The sequence below is a fragment of the Oncorhynchus mykiss genome, chromosome 26 (genome assembly GCF_013265735.2).
Source record: "Oncorhynchus mykiss isolate Arlee chromosome 26, USDA_OmykA_1.1, whole genome shotgun sequence".
NCBI lineage: Eukaryota > Metazoa > Chordata > Actinopteri > Salmoniformes > Salmonidae > Oncorhynchus > Oncorhynchus mykiss.
The window spans coordinates 2,613,359-2,626,959 of NC_048590.1; the positions used below are offsets into that span (position 1 = coordinate 2,613,359).

General features: G+C 48.8%; 1 protein-coding gene and 1 long non-coding RNA gene across 2 annotated transcripts in view; one reads left to right on the top strand and one right to left on the bottom strand.

Annotated features, from left to right (window-relative positions):
• The window catches only part of LOC110519438, a 197,020-nt gene that overhangs the window by 23,896 nt on the left and 159,523 nt on the right, over positions 1–13,601 (bottom strand). The window lies entirely within an intron of this gene.
• Positions 11,392–12,064, top strand: LOC118944541. Its single transcript, XR_005039893.1, has 2 exons — positions 11,392–11,626; positions 12,024–12,064. It is a non-coding gene; the product is annotated as an uncharacterized LOC118944541 (long non-coding RNA).

Genomic DNA, 13,601 nt, shown 5'->3' on the forward strand with positions numbered 1-13,601 from the left:
GTGGACAAGTGGCCAGCTCAGGTTTAGAGATGTAGTCTAGTGGACAAGTGGCCAGCTCAGGTTTAGAGATGTAGTCTAGTGGACAAGTGGCCAGCTCAGGTTTAGAGATGCAGTCTAGTGGACAAGTGGCCAGCTCAGGTTTAGAGATGTAGTCTAGTGGACAAGTGGCCAGCTCAGGTTTAGAGATGCAGTCTAGTGGACAAGTGGCCAGCTCAGGTTTAGAGATGTAGTCTAGTGGACAAGTGTCTGACTCAGGTTTAGAGATGTAGTCTAGTGGACAAGTTTCTGACTCAGGTTTAGAGATGTAATGGACAAGTGGCCAGCTCAGGTTTAGAGATGTAGTCTAGTGGACAAGTGTCTGACTCAGGTTTAGAGATGTAGTCTAGTGGACAAGTGTCTGACTCAGGTTTAGAGATGTAGTCTGTTGGACAAGTGGCCAGCTCAGGTTTAGAGATGTAGTCTAGTGGACAAGTGTCTGACTTAGGTTTAGAGATGTAGTCTAGTGGACAAGTGTCTGACTCAGGTTTAGAGATGTAATCTAGTGGACAAGTGGCCAGCTCAGGTTTAGAGATGTAGTCTAGTGGACAAGTGTCTGACTCAGGATTAGAGATGTAGTCTAGTGGACAAGTGGCCAGCTCAGGTTTAGAGATGTAGTCTAGTGGACAAGTGTCTGACTCAGGTTTAGAGATGTAGTCTAGTGGACAAGTTTCTGACTCAGGTTTAGAGATGTAATGGACAAGTGGCCAGCTCAGGTTTAGAGATGTAGTCTAGTGGACAAGTGTCTGACTCAGGTTTAGAGATGTAGTCTAGTGGACAAGTGTCTGACTCAGGTTTAGAGATGTAGTCTAGTGGACAAGTGTCTGACTCAGGTTTAGAGATGTAGTCTAGTGGACAAGTGGCCAGCTGAGGTTTAGAGATGTAATGGAAGTTATCAAACCTCAGAAATAGCGCTCCTTCAACCACTAAACTTCTTAACTATATGTTAAAATGCGCAATCAAGAACTCCTCTGCAAAACTTCTAAATTATTTACAGATTTCCTTGAGTTATGTTGACTTATTCTAACCATTTTCTTTTAATACACTGAGATTCATGGGAAGAGTCTTGCCAAAGGGAACCGATTTGAAAAAATTTAACGATGCCAAAAACTTCACTCCCATAGAACTCTGCGGTCACTCCCATAGAACTCTGCGGTCACTCCCATAGAACTCTGCGGTCACTCCCATAGAACTCTGCGGTCACTCCCATAGAACTCTGCGGTCACTCCCATAGAACTCTGCGGTCACTCCCATAGAACTCTGCGGTCACTCCCATAGAATTCTGCGGTCACTCCCATAGAATTCTGCGGTCACTCCCATAGAATTCTGCGGTCACTCCCATAGAACTCTGCGGTCACTCCCATAGAATTCTGCGGTCACTCCCATAGAATTCTGAGGTCACTCCATAGAATCCTGCGGTCACTCCCATAGAATCCTGCGGTCACTTCCATAGAACTCTGCGGTCACTCCCATAGAACTCTGCGGTCACTCCCATAGGATTCTGCGGTCACTCCCATAGAATTCTGCGGTCACTCCTATACAATTCTGCGGTCACTCCCACTAAAGGCCAACTAGATGCCCCCAGGCTTTACTGCGCTGTGTGCAATAGCCTGGGTGACGAGCTTCACCCTCCCAGTAACCTACACCCAGTGGACCGGATCAAACGCTGCTACCAACCAACGGACGCTCCAAATGCTTTCAGCTCAGTTTGATAAGAGAGTGGGAGAGAAGAGCAGAGCGAGAGGTTGAGGATGACATCATTCCTGAATCCGTTAGCAGGCGCCGGGCACCTTTGAAGTGTGAATGGATTGTGTGCGGGGGAGGGAGGGATGGATGAGCGTCTAAATAAAGCCAGTGAGGAGATCAGAGGGGTCTGGGGAGCTCAGCACATCTCCTCTCCTCTAGAAGGCCCCTGCTTTAAGAAGACCCACAAAGGGGCCCAGCTCCCTCCTTTTGACTGGGAAGGGGAGGAGAGTTGGGGAGATGCCAGATAAAGAGCATAGTGGGAGGAGGAGAAGAAGGAGGCCTTCAGATTTTGTACACAGGGATAAATTAAAATGTCAGAGAGAGAGAGAAAGAGGAGGAGGGAGAGAGAGAGAGGGAGAGAGAGAGAGAGAGAGAGAGAGAGAGAGAGAGAGAGAGAGAGAGAGAGAGAGAAAGGGGGGGGGGGGGGGGGGAGAGAGACAGAGAGAGAGGGAGGACCAGAGAGAGAGAGAAAGGGGGGGGGGGGAGAGAGAAAGAGAGACAGAGAGGACCAGAGAGAGAGAGAGACAGAGAGAGAGGGAGGACCAGAGAGAGAGAGAGAGAGAGAGAGAGAGAGAGAGAGAGAGAGAGAGAGAGAGAGAGAGAGACTACTTGAGAGGTTATTTTGTGGATGAAAAAGGGGTTTCATGACATCAAGCCAATTTATTACCTCATCTGTGAGTCTGGACAGGAATTAGTTTTGTTGAAAGAGAGTGACTATTCATATCGTACAGGAGGAGGAAAAGGGCTTGTCATTGCGTCACTAAAGACACCACCCTACTCGATGCAGCCAGGTACTGTTGATTCAGTGAGATCTTTGGTCCACTTTTAGTCTAAAAGTCGTTTAGGGAACGTAAGTAACTCAGGGACTTCATAATGCACGTGAGTGACTACACCACACAGACACGGGGCAGAAGTTTTTCGGTTCCCAACTGTTTTCTGTCTCCTTTTGGTTTGACAGTCAGCTCCTATCCTTCTAGCCCAGTCCTGGAAATGAGAGGATCCTTTGACCTTTGTGCTGTAAGTCTAGAGTCACTAAACAGTCTATTTCACACCTCCAGTCATGAGGCTTAGAACAAACCACAGCTGTACAACTAGTGCAGCCGGGTGAAAACATGGTGAGACCACAGATAGAACCATATCTTCCTGAATCTCTTCCTGAATCTTTTCCTGAATCTCTTCGTGAATCTCTTCCTGTATATCTTCCTGAATCTCTTCGTGAATCTCTTCCAAGGTCTCTTCCTGAATCTCTTCCTGAATCTCTTCCAAGGTCTCTTCCTGAATCTCTTTCTGAATCTCTTCCTGAATCTCTTCCTGAATCTCTTCCTGTATCTCTTCCTGATTCTCTTCCTGATTCTCTTCCTGTATCTCTTCCTGATTCTCTTCCTGATTCTCTTCCTGTATCTCTTCGTGAATCTCTTCCTGCATCTCTTCCTGAATCTCTTCCTGAATCTCTTCCTGTGTCTCTTCCTGTGTCTCTACCTGGGTCTCTCCCTGATTCTCTTTCAAGGTCTCTTCCTGAATCTCTTCCTGATTCTCTTCGTGAATCTCTTCTTCCTGAGTCTCTTCCTGTGTCTCTTCCTGAATCTCTTCCTGATTCTCTTCGTGAATCTCTTCTTCCTGTATCTCTTCCTGTGTCTCTTCCTGAGTCTCTTCCTGAATCTCTTCCTGAATCTCTTCCTGTGTCTCTTCCTGAATCTCTTCCAAGGTCTCTTCCTGAATCTCTTCCTGAGTCTCTTCCTGTGTCTCTTCATGAATCTCTTCCTGAATCGCTTCCTGAATCTCTTCCTATATCGCTTCCTGAATCTCGCTTCCTGAATCTCTTCTTCCTGAGTCTCTTCCTGAGTCTCTTTCTGAATCTCTTCCTGAATCTCTTCCTGAGTCTCTTCCTGAGTCTCTTCCTGAATCTCTTCCTGAGTCTCTTCCTGAGTCTCTTCCTGAATCTCTTCCTGAGTCTCTTCCTGAGTCTCTTCCTGAATCTCTTCCTGAATCTCTTCCTGAATCTCTTCTCCCTGTGTCTCTTCCTGAATCTCTTCCTGAGTCACTTCCTGAATCTCTTCCTGAATCTCTTCTTCCTGTGTCTCTTCCTGAATCTCTTCCTGAATCTCTTCCTGAATCTCTTCCTGAGTCTCTTCCTGTGTCTCTTCATGTGTCTCTTCCTGTGTCCCTTTCTGAATCTCTTCCTGAGTCTCTTCCTGTGTCTCTTCCTGAATCTCTTCTTCCTGTGTCTCTTCCTGAATCTCTTCTTCCTGAATCTCTTCTTCCTGTGTCTCTTCCTGAGTCTCTTCCTGAATCTCTTCTCCCTGTGTCTCTTCCTGAATCTCTTCCTGAATCTCTTCTTCCTGAATCTCTTCCTGAATCTCTTCTTCCTGAATCTCTTCCTGAGTCCCTTCCTGAATCTCTTCCTGAATCTCTTCTCCCTGTGTCTCTTCCTGAATCTCTTCCTGAATCTCTTCCTGAGCTGAACTTCTCTGTCTCTTCATAAGAAGATAAAGGTCCACTGACCTGGCTGTAAACTTTAAGATTGAAGTGAAGAGAGAGAAGTGATCTCTGTTGTAGTGACCTGGGGGCCCACACAGCCAGCTGGATATGAGGCAGACCCCCTCCCCAACCATCTCAATTAACCACTGAGCACACAGCAGGAAGAGGCGAGACAGAGGGAGATGACTCTTAATGTCAAGCTTCTGCCTCTAACCCCAGGAAACTGTTTACCACCTTCTCCTCCCTCCGTAATCCCCCCCCCCCCCTCCCTCCGTAACGCCCCCCCTCTCTGGGGACAACTTTGTCAACCACTTTGAAAAGAAGGTGGACGTCATCTGCTCCTCATTCACTCAGCCTATTGAGTCCACTGGTCCCAGTCATTCACTCAGCCTATTGAGTCCACTGGTCCCAGTCATTCACTCAGCCTATTGAGTCCACTGGTCCCAGTCATTCACTCAGCCTATTGAGTCCACTGGTCCCACTCATTCACTCAGCCTATTGAGTCCACTGGTCCCAGTCATTCACTCAGCCTATTGAGTCCACTGGTCCCAGTCATTCACTTAGCCTATTGAGTCCACTGGTCCCACTCATTCACTCAGCCTATTGAGTCCACTGGTCCCAGTCATTCACTCAGCCTATTGAGTCCACTGGTCCCACTCATTCACTCAGCCTATTGAGTCCCCTGGTCTCATTCACTCAGCCTATTGAGTCCACTGGTCCCACTCATTCACTCAGCCTATTGAGTCCACTGGTCCCAGTCATTCACTCAGCCTATTGAGTCCACTGGTCCCAGTCATTCACTCAGCCTATTGAGTCCACTGGTCCCACTCATTCACTCAGCCTATTGAGTCCACTGGTCCCACTCATTCACTCAGCCTATTGAGTCCACTGGTCCCAGTCATTCACTCAGCCTATTGAGTCCCCTGGTCCCACTCATTCACTCAGCCTATTGAGTCCACTGGTCCCAATCATTCACTCAGCCTATTGAGTCCACTGGTCCCAGTCATTCACTCAGCCTATTGAGTCCACTGGTCCCAGTCATTCACTCAGCCTATTGAGTCCACTGGTCCCAGTCATTCACTCAGCCTATTGAGTCCACTGGTCCCAGTCATTCACTCAGCCTATTGAGTCCACTGGTCCCAGTCATTCACTCAGCCTATTGAGTCCACTGGTCCCAGTCATTCACTCAGCCTATTGAGTCCACTGGTCCCACTCATTCACTCAGCCTATTGAGTCCACTGGTCCCACTCATTCACTCAGCCTATTGAGTCCACTGGTCCCAATCATTCACTCAACCTATTGAGTCCACTGGTCCCACTCATTCACTCAGCCTATTGAGTCCACTGATCCCACTCACACAGTACCACCCTATGTCGTGACCTCTTTCTCACCTCTCTCTACAGATGAAATCTTGCGACTAGTCTGTGCCTGGCAGATATTTCAGCTTGGATGTCGGCCCACCACCTCAAGCTCAACCTCGACCAGATGGAGCTGCTTTTCCTCCCGAGGGCTGCCTGTCCGTTCCAATACCTCTACATCACGGTTGACAACTCCATGTTGACCGCCTCCCAGAATGCCAAGAACCTTGGTGTGACCCTGGACAACACCCTGCCATTCTATGCAAAGATCAAATCAGTGACTTGCTCTTGCAGGTTCATGCTCTACAACTTTCGTAGAGTACGACCCTACCGCACACAGGAAGTGGCGCAGGTCCTAATACCCAAGACAACATGGGAAGAGGATTCATTCCCTGAGTCACCAAGACAACATGGGAAGAGGATTCATTCCCTGAGTCTCCAAGACAACATGGGAAGAGGATTCATTCCCTGAGTCACCAAGACAACATGGGAAGAGGATTCATTCCCTGAGTCTCCAAGACAACATGGGAAGAGGATTCATTCCCTGAGTCACCAAGACAACATGGGAAGAGGATTCATTCCCTGAGTCACAAAGACAACATGGGAAGAGGATGCATTCCCTGAGTTTCCAAGACAACATGGGAAGAGGATCTGTTGGCTGGGCTATCCACTTGTGGCATCAAACCCCTCCAGCTTACCCAGAATGCTGCATACCACCTGGTGTTCAACCTTCCAGTGACTTCCAGTGGAAGCTCACATCCACTACAAGACCATGGTGCTTACCTAGGTAACAGCAAGAGGAACTGTCCCTCCCTACCTTCAGGCTATGGTCAAACCCTACACCCCAACCCATCCACTACAAGACCATGGTGCTTACCTACAGAACAGCAAGAGGAACTGCCCCTCCTTACCTTCAGGCTATGGTCAAACCCTACACCAACCCATCCACTACAAGACCATGGTGGTTACCTACAGAACAGCAAGAGGAACTGTCCCTCCCTACCTTCAGGCTCTGGTCAAACCCTACACCAACCCATCCACTACAAGACCATGGTGCTTACCTACAGAACAGCAAGAGGAACTGTCCCTCCCTACCTTCAGGCTCTGGTCAAACCCTACACCAACCCATCCACTACAAGACCATGGTGGTTACCTACAGAACAGCAAGAGGAACTGTCCCTCCCTACCTTCAGGCTCTGGTCAAACCCTACACCAACCCATCCACTACAAGACCATGGTGCTTACCTACAGAACAGCAAGAGGAACTGTCCCTCCCTACCTTCAGGCTCTGGTCAAACCCTACACCAACCCATCCACTACAAGACCATGGTGCTTACCTACGGAACAGCAAGAGGAACTGTCCCTCCCTACCTTCAGGCTCTGGTCAAACCCTACACCAACCCATCCACTACAAGACCATGGTGCTTACCTACGGAACAGCAAGAGGAACTGTCCCTCCCTACCTTCAGGCTCTGGTCAAACCCTACACCAACCCATCCACTACAAGACCATGGTGTTTACCTACGGAACAGCAAGAGGAACTGCCCCTCCCTACCTTCAGGCTCTGGTCAAACCCTACACCAACCCATCCACTACAAGACCATGGTGCTTACCTACAGAACAGCAAGAGGAACTGTCCCTCCCTACCTTCAGGCTCTGGTCAAACCCTACACCAACCCATCCACTACAAGACCATGGTGTTTACCTACAAAACAGCAAGAGGAACTGCCCCTCCCTACCTATAGTCGAATATTCCATGCTGCCACCCCTGGTCACTTGGTCCTCCCACCCCTACGGGAGGGCAGCTACCGCTCAGCCCAGTCAAATCTCTTTTCTGTCCCGGCACCTCAATGGTGGAACCAGCTTCTCCCTGAAGCTAGGACATCTTCTGAAAACATCTGAAGCCCTGCCTCTTCAAAGAGTATCTTCAGTAATCCCACAGCACCCCCCCCCCCTCAAAGCACCTCCTCATCTCCCCCCCACAAAAAACACTCACACATGGCTTCCCCCCTTACTAGCTCTGACATTGCTGATAGCTACTTTATTGAAGGAAAAGTGAACTTCCTATGACTGAGATATGTGGATGTCCCACCTAGCTATCTGAAGATCAATGCACTAACTAAGTCTCTCTGGATAAATGACTCAAACGTAAAGGATGAACAAAGCTGCCAGATAATTTCCAGCTCTTCCCCAGGAGTCACACCATCACACCTCCCCCAGGAGTCACACCCCCAGGAGTCACACCATCACACCTCCCCCAGGAGTCACACCCCCAGGAGTCACACCATCACACCTCCCCCAGGAGTCACACCATCACACCTCCCCCAGGAGTCACACCCCCAGGAGTCACACCATCACACCTCCCCCAGGAGTCACACCATCACACCCCCCCCAGGAGTCACACCCCCAGGATTCACACCATCACACCTCCCCCAGGAGTCACACCATCACACCTCCCCCAGGAGTCACACCATAACACCTCCCCCAGGAGTCACACCATCACACCTCCCCCAGGAGTCACACCATCACACCTCCCCCAGGAGTCACACCATCACACCTCCCCCAGGAGTCACACCATCACACCTCCTCCAGGAGTCACACCATCACACCTCCCCCAGCTCTTCCCCAGGAGTCACACCATCACACCTCCCCCAGGAGTCACACCATCACACCTCCCCCAGGAGTCACACCATCACACCTCCCCCAGGAGTCACACCATCACACCTCCTCCAGGAGTCACACCATCACACCTCCTCCAGGAGTCACACCATCACACCTCCTCCAGCTCTTCCCCAGGAGTCACACCATCACACCTCCTCCAGCTCTTCCCCAGGAGTCACACCATCACACCTCCTCCAGCTCTTCCCCAGGAGTCACACCATCACACCTCCTCCAGCTCTTCCCCAGGAGTCACACCATCACACCTCCTCCAGCTCTTCCCCAGGAGTCACACCATGACACCTCCTCCAGCTCTTCCCCAGGAGTCACACCATCACACCTCCTCCAGCTCTTCCCCAGGAGTCACACCATCACACCTCCTCCAGCTCTTCCCCAGGAGTCACACCATCACACCTCCTCCAGAGTCTAACCCATGATCTGGTCACACCATCACACCTCCCCCAGGAGTCACACCATCACACCTCCCCCAGAGTCTAACCCATGATCTGGTCACACCATCACACCTCCTCCAGAGTCTAACCCATGATCTGGTCACACCATCACACCTCCTCCAGCTCTTCCCCAGGAGTCACACCATCACACCTCCCCCAGCTCTTCCCCAGGAGTCACACCATCACACCTCCTCCAGCTCTTCCCCAGGAGTCACACCATCACACCTCCTCCAGCTCTTCCCCAGGAGTCACACCATCACACCTCCTCCAGAGTCTAACCCATGATCTGGGCAAGGAATCACACCTTCCCCAGGAGTCACACCCCCAGGAGTCACACCATCACACCTCCCCCAGAGTCTAACCCATGATCTGGTCACACCATCACACCTCCTCCAGAGTCTAACCCATGATCTGGGCAAACAATCACACCTCCACCTTGTCTCCCAGAGTCTACCAACCAGGGTCTCCCAGTCTACCAACCAGGGTCTCCCAGTCTACCAACCAGGGTCTCCCAGAGTCTACCAATCAGGGTCTCCCAGAGTCTACCAACCAGGGTCTCCCAGTCTACCAATCAGGGTCTCCCAGAGTCTACCAACCAGGGTCTCCCAGAGTCTACCAACCAGGGTCTCCCAGTCTACCAACCAGGGTCTCCCAGAGTCAACCAACCAGGGTCTCCCAGTCTACCAACCAAGGTCTCCCAGTCTACCAACCAGGGTCTCCCAGTCTACCAACCAGGGTCTCCCAGTCTACTAACCAGGGTCCCCCAGAGTCAACCAACCAGGGTCTCCCAGAGTCAACCAACCAGGGTCTCCCAGAGTCAACCAACCAGGGTCTCCCAGAGTCTACCAACCAGGGTCTCCCAGTCTACCAACCAGGGTCTCCCAGAGTCTACCAACCAGGGTCTCCCAGGGTCTACCAACCAGGGTCTCCCAGGGTCTACCAACCAGGGTCTCCCAGGGTCTACCAACCAGGGTCTCCCATAGTCTACCAACCAGGATCTCCCAGTCTACCAACCAGGGTCTCCCAATCAGGGTCTCCCAAGGTCTACTAACCAGGGTCTCCCAAGGTCTACTAACCAGGGTCTCCCACGGTCTACTAACCAGGGTCTCCCAGAGTCTACCAACCAGGGTCTCCCAAAGTCTACCAACCAGGGTCTCCCAGAGTCAACCAACCAGGGTCTCCCAGTCTACCAACCAGGGTCTCCCAGAGTCTACCAACCAGGGTCTCCCAGAGTCTACCAACCAGGGTCTCCCAGGGTCTACCAACCAGGGTCTCCTAGGGTCTACCAACCAGGGTCTCCCAGGGTCTACCAACCAGGGTCTCCCAGGGTCTACCAACCAGGGTCTCCCAGAGTCTACAAACCAGGGTCTACCAACCAGGGTCTCCCCGTCTACCAACCAGGGTCTCCCAGGGTCAACCAACTAGGGTCTCTCAGAGTCTACCAACCAGGGTCTACCAACCAGGGTTTCCCAGTCTACTAACCAGGGTCTCCCAGATTCTACCAACCAGGGTCTCCCAGTCTACCAACCAGGGTCTCCCAGGGTCTACCAACCAGGGTCTCCCAGAGTCTACCAAACAGGGTCTCCCAGTCAACTAACCAGGGTCTACCAACCAGGGTCTCCCAGGGTCTGGGCCTGTTAAAACACACTATTAAACCAGGAACCAACTAGCCAAGATGATCTGGCCCTCTATCCGTCTCTTTAGCTGTTGAGCCTGGGGACGTGTTTAGTGACTGAGATACTTGGCACTGAAGCCGTTTTTTTGGGTTAATCTGTTGCAGAGATCGTAGCTGTGCGAATCAGACAATAAACAGTTTAATATGTCTACTTGGGCTACATAATGTAAATAGCTGTGTTTATAGGAGTGGGTATGTCAAACACTTTGAGTTCAAGACAAAGAGAGAGAAAGAAAGAGAAATAGAGAGAGAGAGAGAGAGAGAGAGAGAGAGAGAGAGAGAGAGAGAGAGAGAAGAGAGGGGGGACAGAGAGAGAGAAAGAGAGAGAGAGAGAGAGAGAGAGAAGAGAGGGGGGACAGAGAGAGAGAAAGAGAGAGAAAGAAAGAGAAATAGAGAGAGAGAGAGAGAGAGAGAGAGAGAGAAGAGAGGGGGGACAGAGAGAGAGAAAGAGAGAGAGAGAGAGAGAGAGAGAAGAGAGGGGGGACAGAGAGAGAGAAAGAGAGAGAGAGAGAGAGAGAGAGAGAGAGAGAGAGAGAGAGAGAGAGAGAGAGAGAGAGAGACAGAGTCTGACTGCATCCCAAATGGCACTCTATTCCCTATATAGTGCTATATTATGGACATTGGTCAAAAGTAGTGGGGAATCAAATGCCAAGACTCTGAGTTATATTCTATAGGATCAACCACAGAGCTCCTATAAATCAGTTATATTCTATAGGATCAACCACAGAGCTCCTAAAAATCAGTTATATTCTATAGGATCAACCACAGAGCTCCTATTTTGTTTCTGGTGTCCTTTGACAGCTCTTTGGTCTTGGCCATAGTGGAGTTTGGAGTGTGACTGTTTGAGGTTGTGGACAGGTGTCTTTTATACTGATAACAAGTTCAAACAGGTGCCATTAATACAGGTAACGAGTGGAGGACAGAGGAGCCTCTTAAAGAAGAAGTTACAGGTCTGTGAGAGCCAGAAATCTTGCTTGTGACTGTGCTGCCATCCTGTTAGAAGGTAACAGATTATTTTATTACAAGGGTTCAATTGGATTTTCATTGTGTGCAATGGTGTTATTTGCCCCCTAGTGGATGTTTCTGGTACTTAGAAAGACAACGCAAACAGGAAGTAGAGAATTTGTTATGCACGCATAGAAGCAGCTACAAACAACGCTACGGTGCAGGTCTTTCAATGTAGTTATTTCTTGTCACGCTTCAGCCTTGGAAAATATTTGTTTGTAAGTTCAATTCAAGCATTTAGCTAATGATTATAATCTTGTTATTGATAGAGTTGCTTACATGTCAATGTTGGTTGCATTTACTCACAAATTGCAACGCTTTTCATGTATGCCGTTAGCAGTATTACTTTACAAATTGTAAAATATACAATACTGTAGTTTGTTACTGTTCCTAGTGTAATATGCTTTGTTATTCTACATAAATGGTTGTACACTATTAGAGTAATGAAAGGAGCCAATTACCATATGAGTAACAATTAGCTATATGGTTTGGCATCATGCCAGATGCATGGTACCTTAGCACGTGCTTTGTATTTATGCAACTTCAAATGTATAATGTACAGCTACTGTCGGTGTGAATTGAATACTAAAGTATATTCTTTTCTGTATTTTGCAGTTTCACAACATAAACGTTTTCAATATATTCATTCAAGAAAAGTCTTGGGAGTTTTATTGAAGACTTAGTTGTCTAGTTTTGCATGGGAACGCAACTCAAGGGCAGAATAGTGACCAAATACTTATTTTCCACCATAATTTGCAAATAAATTCATTAAAAATCATACAATGTGATTTTCAGGATTTTGTTTTCTCACTTTGTCTGTCATAGTTGAAGTGTACCTATGATGAAAATTACAGGCCTCTCTCATCTTTTTAAGTGGGAGAACTTGCACAATTGGTGGCTGACAAAATATTTTTTTGCCCCACTCTATAGCTGGCCAAGGCTGTGTGTTCAGACTCATAGACAGTGGACTCTGTCTGACCGAGGGTCCACACACACACACACACCCTGACAGATGCGTCTCTGTGGCCCTCTTAACCGGAATGTCATCTCACTGTTGTTGTGTGGTAACACGGGGTCCCCATTAGAAAGAGAAGTGTGCCTGGTAATCTCATTTTATATGCAGAACAGTCTCAGAGAGAGAGATAGAGAGACAGGTTAGGGGGACAGAGAGAGGGAGGGGGAGAGATTTAAAGAGAGAGAGAGAGAGTGAGACAGAGAGAGTGAGACAGGGAGACAGAGAGAGAGAGAGAGAGAGAGAGCGAGAGAGAGAGAGTAGTGGGAAAGAGAGGGAGGGGGAGAGATATAAAGAGAGAGAGAGTGAGACAGGGAGACAGGGAGAGGGAGAGAGAGAGAGAGAGAGAGAGAGAGAGAGAGGGTAGTGAGAAAGAGAGAGGGAGGGGGAGATATATATATAGAGAGAGAGATAAAGAGAGAGAGAGAGAGAGAGAGAGAGAGACATAGATACTCAGTGTCCCTCAGGCTATAGAGAAAGTTTACTACCATCAATCAAACATAAAAATGTTAAACGGGGCCGAGACTCAGGTGGAATCATCATTTGGCATAAGCAGGACTTAGCACTGAATGAAATGAAAAAAGGTACCACTCACATTTGGCTAAAACTTAACAAAGGTACAATCTATTGTGACAATGATGTATACATATGTGCAGCTTATGCTCCTCCTTCAGATTCATCATATTATGATGATCAGTTTTTTGACAATCTCCAGACAGAAATCATTACATTTCAGGCGCAGGGTAAAGTGCTTCTTTGTGGAGATTTCAATGCAAGAACAGGTTCTGAGCCTGACTACACTGATGCGGGAGGTAACCACCACATATTTGGACACCCCTCCTTGTACAGTAGCCCTATTATAAATAATAGAAACAGTCCTGACCAAATACTGAACAAAAATGGAAAAGAGTTAGTACATCTCTGTCGAGCCTTAGGCCTGTACATGCTAAATGGTAGAATCAGAGGGGACTCTTTAGGTCAGTTTACTTACTGCTCAGCTCTTGGGACAAGTGTAGTCGATTATGCCATCACTGACATTGACCCCTCCTCCATTAGTGCATTCACTGTCAGACCACAGACACCATTGTCAGATCACAGTCAGATCAACGTGTTTCTGAAGAAATTAACCGGCAATATTCATTCAAAAAAACAGCCCAATAAACTTTACAACATAAACCAAT